We start from the raw sequence: 24,789 nt of genomic DNA on the forward strand, positions 1-24,789 counted from the left end.
GGTAACATAGTGTACCACAGTATACTACAAATGAATCTAGGGTCATTTATTTAGGGACTGAGCTCTTTCTAAAAATTTTAGTGTGCATATTTTGCATATTTACGAGAGGATTCTTCTTGTGTGCAGTGAAATCAGTTGCAAGATCTACCAAAAACTTCCTTTTTGCTAGGCCAAATGCTTGAGCTAATCCCCAGTGCGCTGCAGCACCGCGAACAAATGCAGGTGAACTATGTGCATTTATACAAACTGATATTCTCACTTTGCCTCATGCGGGGAACAGACCTTTGTAAAAGAGGTCCTTGATTCACTTGAGTGAGGTTACTGTCTGGTCAATATGGAAATGAATGTGGAAAAGCTTTATTTTTTTGGATCTGTCATAAATTATTTTTACGGCTAGCTTCCTTCTCTCCAAAATAAAATCCATAACCAAAGAAAAAGGACTTCTCGAAACAAACCAGAATAAACCATTTGAATGGCATTTTTGAAAAACATGTTTGATTTTATAGTGTCCCCCCCCAGTCCCCCTCTGGTTCTTGATTATGCCCGATTCCTGCTTCATTTGCTCTCTCAGAAAAGGTTAAACACTAAGTATGGTTCACATATTTCTCTCCAGGGAAAAAGACCATGATAGCTTCCGAGCTGTGGCTGTCATTATTGTAAAGCATTTATGAGAAATCACACAAGCTACTCCACTAAAATAGATACATTTCTCTGCAGCAGCATTTATTAGGGCTCTGTACCAGCTGTAGTTATGAATACAGCTGGGTGGATAAAAAGGGACAGAAAACAGAAATGAGTTTGTATGTTCTTTCTGGGTCTTCTTTTAATTTGTCATTCTTTTAATTTTAAAACACATTTACAAGCTGAACTTAGCTCCTGTAGCTAAGCACTGAGTTTCAAAGTAAATGAAATTGTCCATCATATATGCAATTTATGGTAAAGTTTTCTGAGTCTGTTAGGTAAAACAGACCAATTAAGAGAAATGAGCAGTTTTGGATAGAGGTATTCTCAATGAGTATCTTAAAGGACATTTGCTATTGCACATACTAGGATATCCACTTAAAGCCACTCCATAGGACAATTGCTGGAGTGACTCGGGAAATTAGAACTAATGATGGTTAGGGAGGCAGTCTGTATGTAAAGATGAAACATATGCTATTAATTAAATTCAAATATAGGAATATCAGCTGATATACCTACTATACATTGTTGGCTTAATCTTTCCCCTTTAATCTTCCTCATGGAATACTTTTCAGCTCCCAGAGCAAACGTCTCAAATGATTGTATTTTTCTTTGCCCTCAGATCCACACTCAGATACTAATAGCACCATCAGTCCCTATACCTCCTGGTTTATCCATAGATTATGTCCACCTTGACTTATAAAAGGACTCTGTAAAAGATGATATGTGATCCTGTAACTAAAAATATGGCACGAGCAGTGTTAATTCTGGTCTTTCTCAATCTTTGGATTAAGTTTGCAATCTTAATATTCTTCAAATGGAATAAATATTCTGTTTGGTTTTGGTTTTGTTTGTTCATTTGTTTGTTTTACTAAAAATAAACATATAAAACACCTGCAGGAAAAAGCAGAGTACCTTTCCCTTGGATAGCTAATCAAACAGTATTATTATGTTTAAACTAAAATATGGGAGACTTAGACCGTATATAAGAAAATGATATTTTTATGGCAAAGGTGGTGAGGCACTGGCACAGGTTGCTCAGAGAGGAGGTAGGCAACCTGTCTCCCTGTCCTTGGAGACACTCAAGGTCAGATTGGATAGGGCTCTGAGCACCACGATTGAGCTGTAGGTGTCTCAGTTCATTGCAGGGGAGTTGGACTAGATGGCCTTTAAGGGCTCCTTCCAACTCAAATTTTTCAATGATTCTGAGAGCTCATGAAGCCATGAGGCCTCCCCTCAGTTTGCTCTTCTGTGATCCATAAAAACCAAAGGACTGCAGCTGCCCCTCATACATCTTGCCTTCTAATTCCTTTCTCATCTTAATAGCCCTCCTTTGGAAACTTTCTGATAGCTTTATGTCTTCCTGTGTAGTGGTGCCCAGAACTGCGCGTAGTACTTGAGATGAAGGAGTGGGAATACTTCAGCTCACCCTCTGCATTGAGGAACTGACTGTTATATCTGAGTACTGCAATCCTGCTTGCAAGCAGAAATCTTATAGCAATTTCCAGAGTTCCATTGCTCTATGAGAAGCTTCACTATTTGACTACATGGAAGACTTACAATGAAAAGCTCCATTGAAATGAACTCCTCAGTCCATCCAAAGCTGATGAACTCCATCACAGTCCTCATCAGTGCAGTACTCATGAGCTCAAAATTTCCCAGATTCTTTTATGATGATTTTTTTTCTTAAGAATAACAAAAGACAGCAGAACAACTCAGCGTGAATGCATTTCAAGCCTTCACTTTGAAGTACATGAAAGAGATCAGAGATTGACAGTGAAATGATTTTAAAATTATTTCCTAAGCAAGGAAAAATGTATATTTCCATGGAACTGTTCTTGGAAACTGTCAAGCTCCTGGTGGAAACGTTCCCTCATGCTTTCATGGGGCAAATGTATAATGTGTTTCTGAAAAATAAAAATCATAAGTGTGTTTGTCTGAATGGTTCATTTAATAATTCACTGCAAAATGACAATAGCCATTTGGGCAGCCTTAGATATATATTTTTATTAAATTTCTATCTATGATACTTACAGTATGCTGTTATACAGAAGTATATTTACACATGGCTATGGAAACTGTATCATCACATCTGTCAGATTTACTCTACACATGTTCAATATGTTACCTATTTAGCTTCTCCTGAACCTCTTTGACACATGTTTACTTGTTTTTGTACATTTTCATCTTCATAGTTGACTGCACTTTCTCTCTACACTTCTCAAATCTCACAGTGTCTTGTTTAATCTGAATTGACAAGAACAGAACGCTGTGTTCTAAGTGGAGCCCTACCAGGGAAAAGTATTATTCTCATCATTATCACTGTCTCAGGCACAGAGAAAACCTGCTGTGAATGCTATTCTAGGGGCTTATTTAACTTCTTAGAGTCAGGAGCAGATAGGCACTCCCTCACCTGCCTATCAAACCAAATTCTATCTCTCTTTTTCATCCTAAACCACATTTGGGTGCATGGGTTTCTAATTCTTTATTTTTAAATGAATAAAATAGTTCAACTGTCTGCCAATCTGAGTCAATCTTGTAAGCTCCAAAGAACAGTTTTGCAATGCTGTAGGTACATTTTTTTTCTAGCGTTTCTAGATTTCTGAAGCAGGTTGTTTTTTTTCTTGACGGAAAATATGATCTACATCCCAATTAACTATCAACTAGTTTACATGGATCTTGAAGCTCACTACAAATTTACTCACCAATAGGGATAGTTAATAGTCCAAATAATACTTAATTTATTTGTAGTCATAAGTGACAAATAATTCTGTTAGCTTTATTTCCTTGTATTAAAATCACGTCATATTGAAACGCAAGGAATTATATGGAAAACAATCAGAGGACTATTCATGACAATGCTTTAAGGGTAAACAGGAGGTTCTGAGACTTTGTACTAACAGTCTCAGGTGTTTAACTAGATATCCTGGACTAAAATCTTCGTTGTTTCGTACTTTGTTTTAGCATCCAGTGCAAAAGATCATTAAATGCCAGCATTTTACATTTTATCATCCTTTTGCTGAGTTGTATGCGATTCAGTAAAACGCTGAGAACTCGGCCTCTGTACTTTTCCCACTGACCCTGATTTGCAGGTACGGAGGCAGGAGGACAGAAAGATGTTTCTTCCTCTATATGCTGTTAAAAAAAAAGACCTTCTTTGAACAGTGAATGCTGACTCTCTCACTTTCAGACTTCTGAGACCTACTGTGAACTTAGCAAGTTGTCTGCAGTGGGAAACTGATCTGTCACAACACATGAGGATAAGCCCCATCTGTGCTCCCTGAAGCCATCCGTTTGGAGTTGCTCTGAGTTAATGCATTTTTATTTCCCAAGTCTGGAAGTTGTCCAAGATATCAGATAAGTAAGTATTGTGAGGGTGCCCATTTTTAGGGTTCTCTCTTTAGCCAATAGCTGCATTTGATAAGTTTTCATTTTACACATCCTTTGTGACATTGCTGCCTGTCCTGCTCTGAATGAATCTGATTCCTAAATCTTTGGCTTACTTGGAGGTTTTTTGCTCTTCTGGTTTATGCTATCTTCTTACCTGGGTATCATGCCTACAAGGAGAGATGAGAGCAATCTTCTTTGCAGTACAGATTTTTTCTTTCTTCAGATGAGATCCACAAAATCTAGCTATTATAGTACCTGACTATTTGGTGTTTTAAAGATAAAGTTCTCAAGAAAATGGATGAAATGCTATTGAAATGAATCACAGGTGAAGAAACCCTAGGCAGGAGCCATGAAGTAGCTTTGGAGTGGGTGCTGTGGTTAAAAAAGGATGTTTACCCTTGGGTTATACAGATCACAAGCAAGAAAGTGCATGTAAGCACGTAAGAAGTTTTATTAATATTCAGCTAAACTACACTTGCTTTCCAAGATATCACAACACTTTCTAGAAACAAAACAGTACCCCCTTCAGTGTTGCACACTGATATGAATGTATGATAAGGTGTTATGGCTTTCTGAAATCACTGCAGTGAGCTGTGAATTATTCATGAAATTAAAAATCCCAACTACTTCACTGCATCAAATAGTTCTGGAAAGTGACGTATAATAAAAGGAGAAAGAATAAACAGCTCATATTAAATAAATTATCCAGAAAGAAACCTTTCTTATCCCTTAAATCACCCATTCCATATCTTTTTCCTCACCCTCAGGCATGCTAGCACTTTAAGCCTGCAGAAGTTAATTTTTGTCATATATCAGGTTTTAGATATTGTGATTCTGTTTTACGAAAAGATTATAGTATAAGTGGATCAGTAATTAGCAATAAAAAAAAAAGTAGACAGTACATATTCACACCTACTTTTATATTATTTTTCTCTGTAGATAAAACACAGATACAATGTTTTTCTCTCATTTTTACAATGAAAAGAAATGTCAGTAGGTTCAGGGAAGGAGTAGAGAGAAGTCAAGTCAAACATCTGATCAGAAAACACGATATTCTGCAGAAGAGTTCTTGATCTGATTCAGGATCAAAACCCTCAAATGTGCAGAGTACAGACATTTCCCACAAACTGCAAACAAATTCCATTTTTGCATAGTTTTCATCTTACAAGTGGACCGTTTCCAGTAGGGGTGTGTCAGCTCTTAAATGAAATCATTATAACCAATCTTCTGAATTTTCAGGGAATTGCAGGCTGTTTACTATTTTCTGAATTTGTTCAAATACAAAAGTCCTGAAAGACGAGGGGAAAGAAAAAAAAAAGAAAAATGTTTTGAGAACTGTTCAAGTCTTTATACAGCACAGCTCTCTTGGAGGATGTATATGCTGCCATTTACAGTCCCTTGTGGATAATAAATAATGCATATTCTGGATCTGTTCCATGGCTGTTTTACTCAAGGGTGTTACCAGCTGCTTGAAGACCAGAGGGGCATCAGGTTCATTTTGTATCTAATATGTGGAAGTAAGACATACAGATGTGCGCATCCATTCTATCAGGTCTTTTTATTCTTTAAGGAAAAAGCAAATAAACTACCATTACTCAAAATAAAGGAGCAGTTACATTTATGTAGTTTCTCCTTTCCCTGTTTTTCTGAGCTCCTCAGGAACATAATGGCACATTTGAAAATAGCCATTTTGCAGCCCAGCTCTTTCTCTTTCATTTTCCTTTTCCTTCTTTCTGTCTTTTCCTCCAGAAAGAGACACTTCTGTGGAGTAGCTCTTATCTTTTCAACATTAGGACACTGGACAATTAAGGAGTTTGAGAACAATATCCTTATCAAAAGTGAAATCTCCTGGAAGATCTTCAGAAGACTAATACCATTTCTTGAACCATCAGGGTTTGCTTTTCAAGAGTCTTCTTATTTCAAGGTGTTAAATTTTGAGTACCAATTGGAAAAAAAAAACAAACCAAAAGAAAAAAAAATCATGGATTCATGAATAACAGTGCACAACTGTCAACTGTTTCCAAGAAACTCTTTATTATTATTATTATTATTATTATTATTATTATTATTATTATATAACATACAGTAGTGAATTCCCAAGTGTTTTGAAACTAGGCTATTTTGGAATTCCTAGGGTTCTGAGAATTGTTGATTCAGTTTTATCTAGGTCACAGTCAGTAGGGTGTGGATGCTGGTATATCAAAGCAAATGCAGATGTGGTAGCAACCCCTGGAGCTAAGGCCACAGTTCAAAAGGACAGCAAGGAAAGTCTAAAATAGTGTTTGGAAACAAGAGGCCAGAAAAGGGGTTCTGATAGCATGCCTGTTACAAAGAATTGGACCCTTCTTTAGCAAGTGGGATCATCTGCAAACCAATGTTGTGATATGGACACAAATACTGCATCAGTATCCCATACAGAATGGCTGGCATCAGCAGGCTGCCCAGAACTTTCTTGGTGTTATTAAAGACAGGGGTCTAATAGGAGAAAATTTGTAAGGGCAATTAAAAACTATGTCCTCAGCAACTCTGGATGCTACAGAAATATTGCATACAAGCAGTGGCATTCAACCTGATGTCCTCCCTGTCCTTGCAGTTCAGTTCCCATATTGTCCTGCTTATCTCAGTATTTATTTCTTCTCTTCTAGCATGGGACATTTGTAACCCAGCAGTTCTAGCCTTTCTCTTCATCATTAGGCCACTGGGCAAATGCTAGCCATTCCCTGATCTTCCCATAAAATGAAGATGAAAATTCAAATCTCTGTAGAAACTGCTGAATAGGAAAACTTCTAACACCATTTATGTGCTATCTCACACTACAGCTACAAGTAGAACTACTTCTGTTACATGTTACCGTGACTAGTTTGGTGAGAGCTGAAAGCCTTGTTTGAATCTTTTTATGTTTTCTGGGCAATAAGTATCTCCCTGCAGTTGGACAACCTAAGTGATTCTTTATGCAATTACTAGCTTGACGCTCCCCAGCTGTTTCACCTACACAAAATCAACAGAATTTCTCAAATGTTTAATCTGTCCTGGAATAATTATTCTGGAAATTATGTCATCTGGAGCAATAGGAAACAGTTTTACAAGTCTAGAGTACTGTTATCACAGTATAAAGGCTAAGAAAATGTCCACACTAGTGCTCGTGTAAGCTCATGCAGACATGGCTAAATATGTGGAGCTGTAGGGCAGAGTTCAGCTGAAAATCTCATCCTGAACCCTGGTTAAAAATCAGCCGCCTGCCTATGTTGACTTCTGGAATGAATAGTTTTACTGAAATTTATGCCTGTGTTCAGTACCTAATATGTATCTGTTAATATGACTTTGAACCATAATTTTCAAGTTGGATATTAGGAAAAAAATCTTCTCAGAAAGATTGGTGAGGTACTGGAACAGGCTGTCAAGAAAGGTCGTGGAATTACCATACCTGGAGGTGTTCAAGAACCACATGGATGTGGCTCTGAGAGATGTGGTTAGCAGGCATGGTGGGGACTAGAGGATCTTAAAGGTATTTTCTAACTGTAATGATTCTATGGGGCTATATCTAAAAGTTCCCTAGGAAGAGAAGTTAGAATGGGCACCTCTTTTTTCCTGTTTCCCTTCTAGTTGCCATTCCTGGGCCAGTGCAAGAATCTTCAGTCATCACCTGGACAGAACACATCATGAACTGAGAGAGAAAGGGTGGAGAAAAAGTAGTTGAAGAGCTGTTTTTGGAACTTATGTTGTCATTTTTGCAGGAGGCTATGAAAGCAGAGTTTTAAAGTAGTACCTTTCCAGTGAATTAGGGAAAGACAAAAATGCATCACTCTGGAGGCAGAATGGTTGGTTTGGAGCACTTTTTCTGGCATGAGACAAAGCCTAATGTTATTTTTTTCCTTATTCTGCATGGTATAAAGATTACATCTCATTGAGTTTTTAAGAGAATGTCTATTTTAGTATGAATCTAGAATATTAGCATTGTGGATAATGGGAAATTATTGCCCCCTCACTACAAGAAAGGCACTGAGGTCCTGGAGTGTATTCAGAGAAGGGCAATGAAACTGTGAGGGATCTAGAGCACAAGTTTTATGAGGAGTGACTGAGAGAGCTGAGACTATTTTGTCTGGAGAAAGAGGAGGATCAGAGGTGAAATTATCGCTCTCTACAACCACCCTGAAGGGAAGTTGTGGTAAGGTGGGGGTTGGCCTCTTCTCCCATTTAACTCACAATAGGGTGAGAGGGGATAGCCTAAAGCTGTGACAGGGGAGATTCAGATTGGGCATCAGGAAATACTTTTTCTCTGGGAGAGTGGTCACATGCTGAAATTGGCTGCCCAGGGAGGTGGTGGAGTTACTGTCCCTGGCGGTGTTCAAAAACCATTTAAAAGTACTTAGGGGCATGGTTTAGTGGAAAATATTGGTGATATGTGGATGGTTGGACTAGATGATCTTAGAAGTCTTCTCCAACCTTGGTGATTCTATGATTCTATGATTCTATTCTATACAGGAGTTTGCAACTGCTTTGAACTCTGACCTGCATTCTTGTTGAATTGTTTAGGCAAATTGTTCAGCATTGAGCAAGCAATATTTTACCTCTGTTTTTTGTTAGCAAAAAAACCAAACCTGCTCTCAACAGACATAAATGCTGTATAGAGTTCTTAACAATGATTATGCTGACATTCAGCAGAGTGCTTTCTCCACTGTGCTTTAGTAGTTTAGAAATGATATTGCCAAATGTAATGGCAGTCAGGCAGTTTGTTAACCTGTCTCTGTACCTCAGAGTTTCATAATTTGAGGTATACAGGCAACAGCTAATGTCAACAAAAATCACAACAGTAATTTTTGGCAGAACCGACTAGTTGCACTGCTGCTTTGTTGTTTGTTGTTCTTTCTTTCAGTACTGCCTTACAATTAAGATGCACAGGCACAAAGCTTCATTGACACTGTGATTAACAAGGAAGCTTGATTAACTCAGATAGCAGAGTGGAATGAACAGTTTATTAGAGTTCATCTGCCACACTTACCAGTGAAATAAGGAGATCAACATGATATTCCTCTGTAGATACAAGCTAAATGCCAAGGATACTAGTCAAAACGAACCAGGCAAGATGTAGGGTGAGACAGTGCTCCTGCAGACCTCAGTAGTAGTTAATGGCAGATGGTTCTCGTTGCAGCATGCAGTGCCTTCTCTGATTCATAACTTTGAGACTTGAAAATAAACTCCAAAAATCAATTCATTTTCAAGCCCTGGAAAAGGAATATGCACTTTCTTAATTACTCTTTCCAAACAACATCAACTTTTACCTTTAGCGTATGTTCTGGTCCTTAGAAGAGTAAAACATTTTCTTTAGAAATGTCTTCATTTTCTGAAAATAAATGTAAATCCTGATCCAACAGAAACTATTCAATATATTTCTTTCAAGGTTTTTTCTTTTTTCTTTTTTTTTTTTTCTTTTCACTGTGAATCAGTGTAAGAAATTAACAGAAAGATATAGAACTCCATTTGCACTAGGATTTTGATTTTCCCAGGTCTAAAGAGTGTGGTCAGTTACAGATGCAATAAACCTTCCTGTCATCAACACAGTATTATTCGTCAGCGTATGCCAGTTTGAACTGACATGGTGTGTGGCATACTCTGAACAGGATGGCCCTGTGTTTAACAGAAAGCAGACCTGGACAGCCATGCTGCGTAATCTGCAGGTCTAATTTCTGCCATCCGTCAGGCTATTCACCAGGAAATTGAGCCATGCCATGGAAGCCTATTTTTATTTACTTGGAGAGATTTCAGGTGCTTGATGTGTAAGGAACTATAAAGGGTGGGGATTTCATGAAATGCTTCTTTTTCCTTTCCTTTTCTCTTGATTTGTTAGATCCAAAGTCAAACAGCTGGAGAAGATTCTCTCTTTTCTTTTCTTTTTTTCCCCGTGGCTTTCTTTAAATCAACTTTCTGAAAGTTTATCTAGCTCCAAGCAGGAACAGAGTCAGCATAACCCCTCAACCATAGCCTCAGATGTTCTGCATTGACTGCTGTTTTGACATTCTTGGATGGAAATCCATCCCTTAATACTCAAACGTGATGCACATACTGGTTCTCTGGCATGCCTTTGCCTATGACCATCTGTTGTGGTGGCACTGTGCCTGCTCAAAAAATTCTCTGCCAGTTTCATGAGGGCATAGGTATCAACCAAATATAGAGTTAGAAAGATAGCTAGCAACATGTCATTGTAGTTGCAAGATTACTCCTCTTGCTGGTAAGGAATCCCAAACCAAGCACACATTTCAGAATAAGTGTTTTTAGGTACATCATAAACTCATCCCAAACATGTACGTTTGCACTCATGTATAGAGGTAAACAAATCTTCCTCAGATAAATAAATAAATAAAAAAATAAAATAAAACTTTAAAAAGCAACAAAAATAAAACAAATTAAAAAAAAAAAAACAAATCTTGGATTCACTAGAAAATATATACATATTCATTTTTCTTTGAGAGAGCAGCAAAGACTTGGAGAAAACTTTTTTTCAAAAACCAGACTTCACAAATAAACGACGAATAGGTGTAGGTGTTTTGTGTGCCTGTCCCAACTTTAAAATCAATGCATTGATATTAGATAGTTACTGTAAAAAGGATTTGGGAATATTTATTTGATTAGTAATTGGGGATCACTTGAAAAAGATCTCCTGCTCAGTTGCTAAGAGAAAAAAAAGAAGCCACAGTCTTTGAATGAATATAGAACACAAATATTCAAGACAAGTGAAACTTGAGTCAGGTTACATATGAATGCAATTATGATGTGAACTTTGCAAAGCCGATATCAAAAATAGAGTGTCCTTTTCAGGCAAAACTAGGAGTGACCATTTCCAAGACTTGTAGAACAATATTTTAGATCCTAATCTAGTTTTATTTACACCTTATAAGAGACACAGTACCTGCTGGTGTTATTAATACAAAGGAACAGTAAAAATAAATGTTTATACTGCCAGTATTTCTATCTGTAAAGAGCAGTTTAAAACCACAAGAAGGTAAAGCTCCCATCCAGCTGAATTTAAAATAAATTGTAATACAAGAAAAAATAACATAGTATTACATGGACAAGACAAAAAGTATATTGGAAGGAGCCTAAGAAAGTAAAATAGTGGGAAAAACAGTGAAACCAGGCTTGCCACAGGAAGAATGGTACAGCCTTAAAGACAGGAGCAAGGAATCTGAATCTGATGTGGAAAAAAGGAAGTTGTCAAAAAACTGGGATGGTAATCTGTATTTTAGTACAGAAAATAACACTAGCAACAAGACATATATGGAAAAGTGAGTTGTAGGAGTTTGGGAGAAGATGATTTCAGAAAACAAAAGCCATGAAGGAGAACTGAACTTCCTTTCCTTTTGATTAGAGAAGATACATTCTATAAGGCTTATGAAAGAACTGAAGTCAGCAGAATGGAAGAGGGATTATGATGAAGAGAAAAAAGAGCCAAAACAATAGACAGGTATCAACATGATGGGTCTGAACGTTTCCTCCCCAGCCAGGAAGTTCCCAAGCAATTTTTGTCTTGTATACCCTGTTATACATCACAGCGATGGATAAGAACATTTCCAGTCAGCTATTGCAAAGGTGGAATTTAAAGGCAAACTGAGGATTCCTTTGAGTGGCAACAGTTGCTCAGTCTGTGAGCTCTTCAGTGGAAACCTTTGCATGCATGCCACTCTTTTGCAATATAGTACTTGCTCTGTTCTCACTAATACTTGCTCTCCCATGTAGCATGTTTGTCAAAAACCAGAACAAGGTATGACCTTCAACACCTGCTTTTCCTCTTTGCTTGGACTTGATTTGGGTTTCCTTTCTCAAGAACGGATTGCCCTTCTGAAAGACTGGAGAAGGGTACTACGGGCTTATTTGCTTAAGTTGTTGCTTATAGAACAACTTGGGCACTAGTTAATACAATAAATGTCTATTTCATTAGACTGTACATCTGCCTGGATCAGCACTTTTCTGTTCTGAGAGCCACACAAACAGAGAACAAACAGATGATCCCAGGAGCAAAGTAGTTATAATCTGAAGGCCTCTTGAAAGATCAGTGTTTGTTTCAGCATTTCACTGACTACTGAACTGGGATCTAATTCTGAGTTTCCGTGTTTTGCTTTTCTTGATAAGAGACTGAAAGACGTGTTTGTTCTTTGGAATGTAAGTTCCCTCTGACAGAGGCTGTGTCATTGGAAAACAGGTTTGCTACAGCTTAAAAAACAAAAACAAAAACATGACTTTGAATCACGAGCATTTGCCTGGGGCTTACGCTTTCTGACTAATTTCTTCAGCGCAGGAAGGGAAAGGGTCTTCACCTGCCAAGGAGAAAGATCAGCTTTCTGTGGAGAAGGTCCGCTAGGATATGGTGTATGCTGTCCATGGCCATAGGAATAAATGCTTTGTTGCCAAACTCAAAACTCTCCTACTCTTTTTGATAGAACCGTAGAATAGCCTGAGCTGGAAGAGATTCATAGCAAAACATTTAAATATTGACAAATGTTGACTCTGGTCTACCCCTGAAAAGAACAAGTAGAAATATCTAGAATATATATGACTCTATATTAATTTCTCTTGATTCTTTTGAGATGAACATGGAATTCATCTCCGAGAACAGGTGTCATTTTTCCAATATTATTTCTTGTTATAATCTATTTGCCTTGACCTACCGCATCCTCATAAACCTGTATTGAAATAAGCGTCTGTTTTAAATTTTCCTTGGATATGTTTGACAAAAAGGTTTATCAACAGATGGTACTAAAAGCTGTAGTTGAGCTGGAAAAGAAGAGTATATCAAAGTTAAAATGCATCACTTTTTCCTTCAGTGCTATGTAAAAAATGTTTACAAATGGATTTGCAAGTTTTGGAATACTCATTCATTAGTAAACAGCATTAAATCAATATGAATTCAATAATTTGTGCTTGGAAATTATCATAAAAGGAGAATGATTTCTTAACAAAAATATGTATGTATCTCTATCAATTTTATGCATAAGTATATTTATATTTCTAGTTCATAATTTAAAATTTTTTTTGTACTTTCTTGAATTGAGAAAGGAAAAAATTCTTAAGGTAAAAAACTCTGAGGTTTTAAAAGATTATACTATTTTCCAGATAAAAAGGAAGGAAAAAAAGGAGTCAGTTTCATCTCTAAATTACAGTTCTGTGCTTTTTAACAGCTGCATAAATTCAATTTATATTTGTAACTTTCACTTGTTTACTCCATGTCAAAAATAAAATATTAACTACAGCTTTGGAAACATGCACTGAAGAAGTTAGCAAGCTATAATTAATTCAATTCATAATGGTATTCCCATCTACAATGATGTATGTAGCCAATGTTTTATAATGTTATAATAGTAAGTAGAGTTTTTCATGCCATATGAGAAGTCCATAATCTTTTGCAGTCTTGGTCCATTGAAAATTGGCAAAAACAAGATATGAAGTTTTCTCTAAGAGAGCACTCTGACGTGTTTCACAATCCTTAGTGCTTAAAAACAACCCAGAAAAACAGATCAAAAAACAGTAATTGCACAGCAAAGCAAATGCAGTTACAAAGCCAAGAAGGATTACACATGGGCTTTTACAACAGAGTCGGCACAGTTGTGAGCTATACCTCAGACCCTGGGAACATGAAGGATATGTATCCCTAAAATCATTTTTAAATTTAATAGCTCTTGGGTGCTGGTAGGAATGTTGTCAGGGAATGGTATGTTTCTTTAGTAGAGGTGGTTGCCAAGCAGGATCACTGAGTGCTTAATCACGCTTACATTAAAGCTGAGACACATGAACTGAAACAGTTATTATAGGGAATAATTAGAGAACAAATTAAAAGCATTAGAACTGCCAGGAAGATCAAAGCAAACCATTCCCCATGAGAAGTGGACACGATGTTGCTCAGAACAGGTAGAAGCAAAGATTTGCAGTAAAGATTGCATTCTCTAACATAAAAATTCTTAATAGCAGTTAAGGTACATCTTATCAAAACTACACACAAAGAGATAGAGTCAGATAACAGGGAAAAATACCTGTTTGCAGAAAATACGAGGGCAGGTGCTCAACAACATCAAGAACAAGTGGTTCTGTCTTGTGTAAAACCTGAAATTTTACAAAGCAAAAAAACAACAAATCCCAGAAATATCCTGCTAACTCTACATTAAAAAGAAAGAAAAAAAAACAACACGGAAAAGTCAGAAAATTGCCAGAACTGTACACAAAACATCAAGAAATTCATTCATTCAGAGATCCAAGGTTTGAAGAGAAGAGTACCTGATGGTTTCCACCCTTCAAGGAAAGTGGTTGCAAAACTGTTATGAGATCAGAAGACAAGAAATATCTGGACAAGCCGGTTGCCATTTATGATAGAATTAAAAAATACTCATTTTGAAGACAGTAACTGTCAGTCTATTAAGATCCCTCTCAATTCTACTGAAAATATGCATATAACTGTTGTGTATTCTTCTTTTATAGACAGGATAATGAAGATATGGATGGAAATATATCCAAATTGACGAAGAGGGTTTGTTTCTTGGTACTGGTTCTTGCTACTGTGCAGAATGGTGTGCATGCACCTATGAAGATCACATCTCTCTCCCTAATCCCTGAGAAGATGGATGAACAGCGGATGAGTCCACTGGCAGTACTGGGGAGAGAGATGTCTTCAGAAAGTCAGAGGAGCCCTTGGATTCTGAAGAAACCTAATGTGTCCCACAAGAGGGAGAGAACATTTTCCCTTTTCAAAATGGCAAGCTCCCTGCCCTATTTCATCAGGTTGTATTGTGTGGCCATATTGGACTATTTTTTAAAATAATAATAAGTTGATCTAACAGCTGATTCTGGAATGGGAGAAGATGCTGGCTACCCTGATATGGAGCCATAAAAAGGTATAGCATCTGGTAATCCTAACCTAGTCTTATCATGGGCTCAGGAAACAGAGACCAGTACATTGCGCTTGCATGTGTTACACCATTATAATAACTAGTACTGCTAAGAGTAAAAATTTAATCAATGTATATATATCAAAACAAATTATTTCAGGGAAACAATAACTGCAGTGGCACATATCATATCAATACTATTGAGCTGAGCTAACAATAAATCAAATTGGCAGAATCAATTCCTCTGCTGGAAATGAAATCATTAAAATTCATATACAGAAGCGCATGCCATATATAAGATTTCTTTTGGCAATTTCTGTCTATTTGGCTGTAGAACACTCACTATCTGGGATTTAAGGACTCTCTTCCTTTACTTATGTATAATGAGGGGTGTGAAGCAAAGCGCTGTGCATGAGGTACATCCCATAGCACTTCTGGAAAAGTTTGCATTGCTAGTGCATAGATCTTCTGGATTCAAAAGAGATTAATAATGCTTCAGTGTGTTTTGGGCTTCTGGGGTCAAAAGATATGATGGTGAGGTAGGCAAGAGTAGTCCTATATTAGACTTGGAGTGAGGATAAGTAAACAGGCACATCTTTGAGTGCAGAGCATTCTTTGTCAATTCTACTTGTTAGTTTTCTGCACAGTGAAAGATATAGTGCAGACAGAGGTGGAAATTGCTAGAAGGTGGCAAAGAGAGATCATCTCACCACTGTGCTCAGGGGACACGCACCAAGGGGACAAGCAAGTATTCACAGCCTCGTTATCTATGGCAAGACTGGAGAGGAAAGAGCATGAGGGAAGATAGGATCAAAATTAGATGAGTAGCAAGAAATTAATAATAATGAAGAAATTCTTAGACTGCTGAACAGCCTTTTCTCTGTGAAAAAATCTCCTCAGTCTCACTGCAGTGCTCATTGGTCATGAACTGCAGTGGCAGTTCTCACATTTCTCATAGGGACGCACACTGAAAATTGATCATGCTGCATGATCCCAAATCCAAGCATAACTGTTAGATAATACCCTCCATGTCCATCTTGCTACCCTCTAAACTGATCTTGTTTAGGACTACACTCTTGTATTGTAAGAGGAAACGGAAGAAGAGAGAAGAGAGGCTGAGAGAACTGGGACTGCTCAGCCTGGAGACGAGGAGGTTCAGGGGGATCTCATCAATGTATGGAATTACCTGAAGGGAGGGTGCCAAGAGATGAAGCCAGGCTCTTTTCAGTGGTGACCAGTGCCAGAAAAAATGGGCACAAATTGGAACACAGAGGTTCCTTCTGAATATCAAGAACACTTCTCTGCTGTGTCAGTGATGGAGCACTGGCAAAGGCTGCCCAGAGGCTGTGGGGGGTACCCTCCTTGGATATCTGCAGAAGCTACAAGGCCATGGCCCTGGGCACCCTGCTCTGGATGGCCCTGCTGGAGAGGGGCTGGTCCAGAGGGACACAGTCGTCTCATCCAGCCTGTGGTTCTGTGAGAATATGTATGTGTAGTCAAATATCTCAGGAACACAAGAGAGAATCATAGAACTTTTGTATGTATCTCTTTCCTGAAACTCTTCCTTACAGAATCACTGATTTCTAAAGAACTGTGTCATGCATTGGTAGTAGTATTACAGTAAAATACTTTGCAGCTGTTCTAAACTGACGCTTTTCTTGAGAAAACAACATATTTTGTCTTAATCTTTGTTCTCGAAACTACTGCAGTACCTAATGTTTACAAAGTGAGAGGTCTCTTAAAGCCAACTAAAATGTGTTCATAGTTTAGTAGAGACTATTCCACTATATCTGTAATCGGTAGAGAGGTGAATTGTCTCTTTGAAATATCTGTTTTTCTTCACTGACTGTAAAAGGAGCTGATTGAACTAGTCTTGATTAAATGCTTTATATTTAGGAAGCTAAAATTAAGCATTTTAAGCTATTTGACTACAAAAATAGCAGCAGCCACTGAAAAGCAGTGTGCTTTACATTTCCTAAAATAAACTACTAATGGTAGAAGTTCTAAAACTGAACCAACAAATCTCCTTGAGTAAAAAACACTTAAACTTTAGATAAGAGTCCACAGTCCATCTCTTAGTTTTCCTTGAAACAGAACAATCAAGGAGGTGTTTTTCATTTCTTTAGTATCAAAAATAAAATAAAATAAAAGCAATAAAATGAAAAGATAAACTGGAGCAAATGAAGGGAACTTAGTATATTTTATGTTGCAAACAAGCAAAGACAAATTCAACACCAATAAAAATTCACAGAACTGTATTAAACCTAGATGTATTATGTCTAGCCTAGGATTATAACTACAAGAGAGACCTACGTTAGGGAGGTCTGGGTTGCAGGCTCTAGGATCTGCACACTGCTGCATTGAATTTATATGCTGCAGCAATCCTGACGCAGAAGCTGGGTAGATGATCCAAGTCTGATTCCTGCAGCATTACTGGACGGCACCCACAGCTGCACTGTTTGCTCCCAGCTGAGTTTGACCTACAACACTTACTGCTTTCAATCTTTATGACAAAGAAAAGTAAACTAAATGCATAAATTAGGAAAGAGATGTAGTAAAATATAAGTGAAAACATGCATCAGGAAAAGAACATTATCATTTCTCTTAGAGAATGAGGGGCAGATGTGACCCTACCTGAGCAGGGGAATGAGGCTGGTAAAGCCTGCTGTTGAGGGGCAAAATTAACTGTAAAAAGTTGAACCAGATACACAGAAAAACACATGCTGATTGTCTCTCATTCTTTCTCTTACTCCTTCTCCTCACATCCCCCATCTGGCTGCATATAGTGTTGGCTTCCCTCCAGCTGCAGCAGAAGGCAGCAGGGATGTGAGACTCCTGAACCTGTCCGCACCTCCTGGCAAGTCCATGTCTGCTGAAACGGATTGGGCAAATTCCCCTCAATTTAGAAGTTCAACGTGAGGACTGATATTGCTATTGCCTAGATGTCATATTCTCCATCATGAATGTCCCTGTCACACCCGAGCCGCTTTTTTGTTGCTGGACAGTTGTCTGTGAGGAACGCTCTTGTCTCAGAAGCAATTCAGTTTGGTCATCAAAGTGTTTAAACTGACATCAGAAGAGCAGAAAAACTGAAATAGAAACCCTCAAAATATTTTTGTTTCTATGTAACTAAACTTTGGTAACAAAATAAAATAGGGGAGAAAATAGGAAAATATATACAAAAATGAATTACAGAAGAATGCATTAACATAAGTATTTCCAGAGGCAGAATAAATCCCTGGTGAATAAGCAGTAGCAAAAGAGACCGCATCCTTTAGCCATAATCTTCTGCATGTGTTCTTGGGACATGACTTCCAGATACCTGCACCTGAAGAACCCTTCTGCCCTCCTCATTTAGCATTGTAGTCCCTAACTGATAGCTCTTAACTGAATCAAGTTCACTGACTCAAAGAAGGCTAAGCAGTGTGATGGAGGTTTCACAAGCATCTAAATGGCTCGGTTGTCGTCTCTCCACCTGGCTCTAGTTGGACCACTCTAGCTCAAGAAGATACTTAGACAGTATACATAAGTAGACAGTATATATAAGTTCAGGTGCCAAGGCTCAAAACTGTTACTTGGAAATTTGGATATTTCACTTTCGTCTCTACTGAAATTATGAGCAATGATCACTGAAAAGTCAAGCCTGTTTGCTTCTGGTTGTGTCTACACTTTTTTTAAACACACCTACCTCCATCTCAAGCTGCAGGAAGTACTGGGAAATTGGTATTTGGCGATTTGTCACCTGCTCGGGAATAGGAATGCTTGAAAAATATGCCTTTCCCAGGAAACAAAAGCACCATTTTTTCTCTCTATTTTGTTGGAATGGCAATAGAATGGTCTATAACTTGAATTGGAATATTTTTTTGTCCTTAAGTGTTGCTCGTTGTACAGTTAATTCTTGCATAATGCACCATGATTGAATGGGGAATTCATCTCTTGTATCTGTGTTACCCTGCAGTCCTAGCAGATGTCCGCTTACAGCTGTGGATCCCCTCTGCATTCCCTCCCCAAAAACATCCCAAGCCTTTCTGTTTCTGTTACACTTCTTTCCAAACAGTGTGGCATCAAGAAACGTGCGTCAGTAGAAGCTTTGACAAAGATTTCACTATAGTCAGCTGTGAAAGCTGTTACTGTGAGACAAGTTAGTGACAGCTCTCTAGCAAGTGTGCCTGCAGGTTTTTTGGTGCCAAAAGTGCTGGGGAGTGAGAAGACTGGTGAAATGCACTCAGATATTCTGGTTATGCCTCACTTTGGTAATCAACAATTTCCTACAGTTTTTGAAATATTACTCATTTTGAGCATTTGAAAGTGATTTTGCAATTTGATCAGCAAACATATATTTCTGGAAAAGCAAAAGTACTGACAAAAATAATCAGAACAGGAATGTTCACTCATTTGGTTACTTCAAACGTCTTTTTGTACCAAAGTTCCCTCAAATCAATTTTTTTTGGCATTTCCTTGAAAAGTGTGTTTTTTAAATGTCAGTCAAACACAAATAATTTTTGGTCTCTCTGTATTTCTCCATTGAAATCAAGAAAAAAATTCATAGTTTCTAGTAGTGGGGCTCAAATATAATTATTTTATTGGCAGCAATATTAAAAAAAAAAAGCACATTTGTATCCATGTGAACATTGTGCTTCTTGTATAGGAAAAAAAAAAGCTAAAACAAAGAAGGGTGGAGTTCTGCAATCTAAATATGCATTCATGGACATATTCTGATATTTGTTCTGCTCATGTCAACCAGAATAATCCAATACATCGATGAGAGGCTAGAGTTTGCTCTGCTCTATGCTGACTGTCTGCATGCAACTGAAGCCTCATATAAAAGGCTCAATGCTACTTTTAGCACCTGCTTCCGCCACTGAAATCAATGGACTGGTGTCTGCCCACATCAGGTCTGAATCTGGCCCTCACAATCAACTTTTATTAGGCTCTTGACAGTGCCTTTAAGTGATCTTGTTGGTTAGAGGGCAAAAGTATGAGCACAAAAGCCTACAGTAGATACATTCCAAGCCACATGTGCTCTGGTTTACTGTACAGCATGAAATATGAAGTCTGGGATTGTACAATATAGATAATTCAAGCCATATGTAGATCAGTGAATGTAAAGCTCTGTGTATTTGATCTCAAAACCAATTAGAGCAGTTTGTTTGCTTTGATCTGAATGGAATGCTGCAGTATACACGTTATAAAACTTACTTCCAAAAGTTATTGGGCTAATAAACACTAATAATGTGAATGCTTTGTATTCCTGAGTTTCATAAAGAAATTACACATAAGACTTGAAAACAGTTATTGAGGGTGTGACTTATAAAACTAACCAAATTCTCACATAATCCTCTGGAGAAAGGGAGATGTGAGCACTCACAACGCTGACACCTTTGGGGATGAGCTGCTTCCCCTTGAATTCCTCAATACAATTGAGAAAGCCCAGTTTGTTGTTTTATTTAATTACTAATACACTTTATGAGGAGCTTGGGTTCTGAGCATGTGGTTCTCCACAGGAATAAGGAACTTTGCTTTAAGGGTATTTGAAATAGGAGCAAACAGAGGTAGCAGATGGCTTAATCAGGCTGTCCCGGGAATGTATACCTACATTGTTTGAAAGTCCTGTTTTGGGGACTAGACCTTAAGACTGCCTCTCCCTGAAAAGGCATCTTTTGATTCTGAAAGAGCAGTTCTGAATCACTGAATCATTTCAGAGAAACCACTGAGAAAAGCAACTCTCAGCTCCTTCTGAATCAAGGCATCTTTCAGGGCTGGTGCTGGTGGTGCAGCAGCTCCAGCTCAGAGGAAAGATGGAAATCCGTCTCTGCATTTGGCCCTAAGGAGAGAGCTCTCCAGATGAGTGGGCTGGGTGAGCTGGAGAAGATGTAGTGGAGACACTGTGGTGGCCTAACGGGTCCCATCAATCTCTCAATGTAGATAGATTCCCTCTTTAGTCTCTATTTCATCTTAAAAAAAGAAAAAAAATGCCAACAAGTCAGCATTCTTAGATGATCCCTTCTCTCATGTGTTTTGTTTTGTTTTTTTCCCACTAGGAATGGCTTCTTTTTGAAAAACAAACAAACAACCCACAACCCCACCCTAATGCACATTCGAGATGAAGCAGCTTGGAGAGCACAGATATAACTGAGATGCAGATCTCAGTGCTTAAAGTGCTGTCATAAAAATTATGACAGTTAAATGTGACTGCCTCCACAATTTTTGGAGGGATGTTTCTGCATAGAGATTTACAAATCTGTGTGGTAGAAAGCACTCTTTGTATTTTTTCTAATAGCTGATTCATATAGTACTTATATACCTGTGATATCTGAATTATAAAAATGGTTGAGTGTATATGCTTGGCACCTACAAATTGTAATGGAGAAAATATGATTAATTGCACAGCAGAACTCTTTGACAATTTGCTGAACCTGTGTATCACTGACATAAATCTTTCCCCCAAGTGCCTAGACTGTCATTAACTTGAAAAATCAGCCAAGCAAAAACCTTTATGAGTGAGTTCGTGGAAATAGAGATATATTTTGTAGCTACGGTATACAGCAGACAGCTGGGAACAGGATAATACCTGCAGCAGGATAGCATGCTTTGCATATTTTTAAATAATACTAGATTTCTTAGAGCTGGTATTTGTCTGAGCCCTTTTACTGTACTCAATATGGCTTGTTTAGCTGGACTGTGGGAACCTGCTCTATGGATTTTTTTTTTCCTGTCATTTGCAAGTACCCTCAAATAAAGCAGATGAATTCATTTCCTTCTGTGGCTCTAAAGGGGCCCGCGCTCTCTGCTGCTCCTCAGGAATTCAACATCCACAAGCCACATTCACTTAACTATACTTCCATCTGAATAGCAAATGCTAATTGGGTTTGTTTCTGGCATTTTCCTCACTTAAGATCTTCTGTTACACAAGACAATGGGAACCTTCAGCCTGACTGCTAAAATATACTGAAAAGTCTTAAAGGAGGTGTTGCTATACTATGCTTTAAACCTGTGTAAGCTGGAATACAGCATGTTTTCTAAAAAATGGCCAGTCCAATAATGGATACTTTAGTATCGAAACCCATACTTTATATTTTGCCAGACTTGTCTGGACCAAACCTGACTGAAATGAAAAGGATGTTTGACATCAGTAGTCTTTGCACGAAAATGGACTAATGCAAATGAGCTAAACTGTATTAATAATTCAGGTGAGAAGTAATCTAGCTATAGGTACTATGTGTGTGTACCATGTAGGGACTCATAATATGGTCTATTTATTGCATTTCTCCATTTTTTATGTTCACTGTTTTTTACTAGAACCATCTAAATTCTCATTCAATTATGCTTTCACTTGTCCTTCCAAACCACCTCATCCAGCAATGGAAAATAATTTATATAAGAAATGAAGTGGTTTACTGTGATGTACAAGGGAAATTGTCATACCTTTGAGATGACTTCACTGTTGGATAGAGCTGACTTGGATCCTAGCAACTAACAGGAGGTTGGGACAGGACAGCAATCTTAACTTATGGTCTAGTTTCCTCTCCATTGAAGCATAATTTTCTTCCTACCTGGCACGTATTATGAGCTTTTGTGCCTGTAAACTGTCTCTCAGCTTTGAGGCACCTTCTCCAAATAATTAGTAGACATCAAAAGGACATTTTGTGTGCAGCTCATTCATCCAGAAGTATATGTCAGTAGTTGTCAAGAGGAACCATTTATTAGGGATGCCCATATATTTCCCTGCATTTAGAACTGTAGAATCATTAAGGTCCGAAAAGACCCCTAAGATCATCTAGTTCAACCACCTAACTAACACAGTTCTTATCACCAATATTATCCACTAAACCATGCCCCTAATTACTACCTCTACTCTTTCCTTAAACACCTCCAAGGACAGTGACTCCACCACCTCTCTGGGCAGCCCATTCCAATGCCTCATCACTCTTTCTGAGAAGAAATTCTTCCTAATATCCAACCCTTAACTCCACTAGCACAGCTGGAAGCCATTCTCTCTCCATCCTGTTGCTGTTACCTGGGAGAAAAGGGTGATTCCCACCTCACTGCCACCTCCAGGTCACTGTAGAGAGTGAGAAAGGTCTCACCCGGGCCTCCTCTTCTCCAGACTAAGTAATCACAATTACCTCAGCTGCTTCTCAAAAGACATTTGTTCCAGACCCTTGCATACAAGAAGAGCTTACACTGTTTATCTTAGTTACAGATGTTAGGATCACAGATATCTGAAGTTCACCGCTCTATGCAACCTATGCAGAGGTAATAAAACACAAGTCTGATTTACTGAAGACAGAAGCTGAGATTTCTTCCTTTCCTCAAACATGCTAACTATCAATACTGATAAGCCATATACTCCTCTGTCCATGTCTCAGACTATCACATCTGGGCTATACAAGCAGAGCAGTAGGTAATAAGTGAAATTATTTTTTCTCCCATCTGTGCTTCTTTCAGAAGCGTAAGTTTGTTGAGGAAAGCAAATTCCAGATGGATTGAAATCTGCCTATTCCTATGGAGACGTTTGTTTTACCCTCATCTTCTCATCCCCCTCCTTTGCCTGTCTGAGTATCTTCTCCTCTTGTTGCTGCTGAGATTGAGAACAAGACGTGCAGCACAGTAGTTGCTGCTGTGCAGGATAGCTGTCAGCAGCATCATTAGCACCCACTTCTTCTTTTCATATTCCCAACACAATTAGTAGTAAAAAGCCTCACTTTTCAAGCGCTTCCTATGGCTCTTCATCCCAGCGACAGAAAGAAAGCCCAGGCTTTCCTTCCTGCATACAGATACATTGGAGTTGGGTGTTTGTATACGAGAAAATGGTGTAGACTGGAAAATGAAGTTATGGATTTGAGGATAGCCCAAGTGCACTCCAGCTGCTCATTTGCAAGAACACCTTAACATGTGCACATGTGTGCAGAGATGTAAACCTAATAAGTATTAAAGCATATGCTTAACTTTAGAAATAGCAGCAGTTGTATATATACAGATATATGTATGTGCTTCTGTGCATATCTATCAATAGATATATATATTTACCACTGTGTATCTGACTCTAAGCATGACACAGTCTGATGTCTCTAAATCATGTGACTGGATGACCAAAAAGAGAAAGAATTGAGAGCTGCTATTTGATTTGTATACATATGTATCCCAGTGCAAAGCCTTGCACCTGGTCGTGGCAACAGCTACTATCAGCACAAGCTGGGAGATATAGTGGTAGAGCACAGTCCTGATGAAAAGAACTTGAGGTGTGTATGGCAAACTGGACATGAACCAACAACATGCCCTCACAGCCCAGAAAGCCATCTGTATCCTGGGCTGCATCAAAAGAAGTGTGACCAGCAGGGAGGGAGGTGATCCTGCCCCTCTGCATCCAGATATTGAGTCCTCAGTACAGGAGAGACTTGTTGGAGCATGACCAGAGTAGGGCCACAAAGGAGTGGAACACCTCTCCTGCGAGGACAGGCTGAGAGAGGAGAGGGCTCCAGGAGGACCTGAGAGTGACCTTTCAGTGCCCAAAGGGGATCTATAAGAAGGAAGAGGACAGACTCTTTAGCGACGTCTGTGGTGATAGGACAAGGGGAAATGGTTTCTAATTAAAGAAAGGGAGATTAAATTGGACATAAGGAAAAAACTTTTTACAATAAGGATGGGGAGGCGCTGGAACAGATTGCCCAGAGATGTGGTGAATTCCCTGTCCCTGGAGACATTCCACATCAGATTGAATTCTACTATTTTATTTTGTGTTGGTTTGGGGATTCTAAAGCTCACAGGAAATATTTTGATTGTGTGGTGTCTGCTTTTGCAACTTTGTTTCAGGAAACAAAACCAAAGTGTCCCTATAGTCCTTTGATTG

The sequence above is a fragment of the Lagopus leucura genome, unplaced genomic scaffold, assembly GCF_019238085.1.
Source record: "Lagopus leucura isolate 7727_CA_CO unplaced genomic scaffold, USGS_WTPT01 Super-Scaffold_100001, whole genome shotgun sequence".
Classification (NCBI taxonomy): Eukaryota; Metazoa; Chordata; class Aves; order Galliformes; family Phasianidae; genus Lagopus; species Lagopus leucura.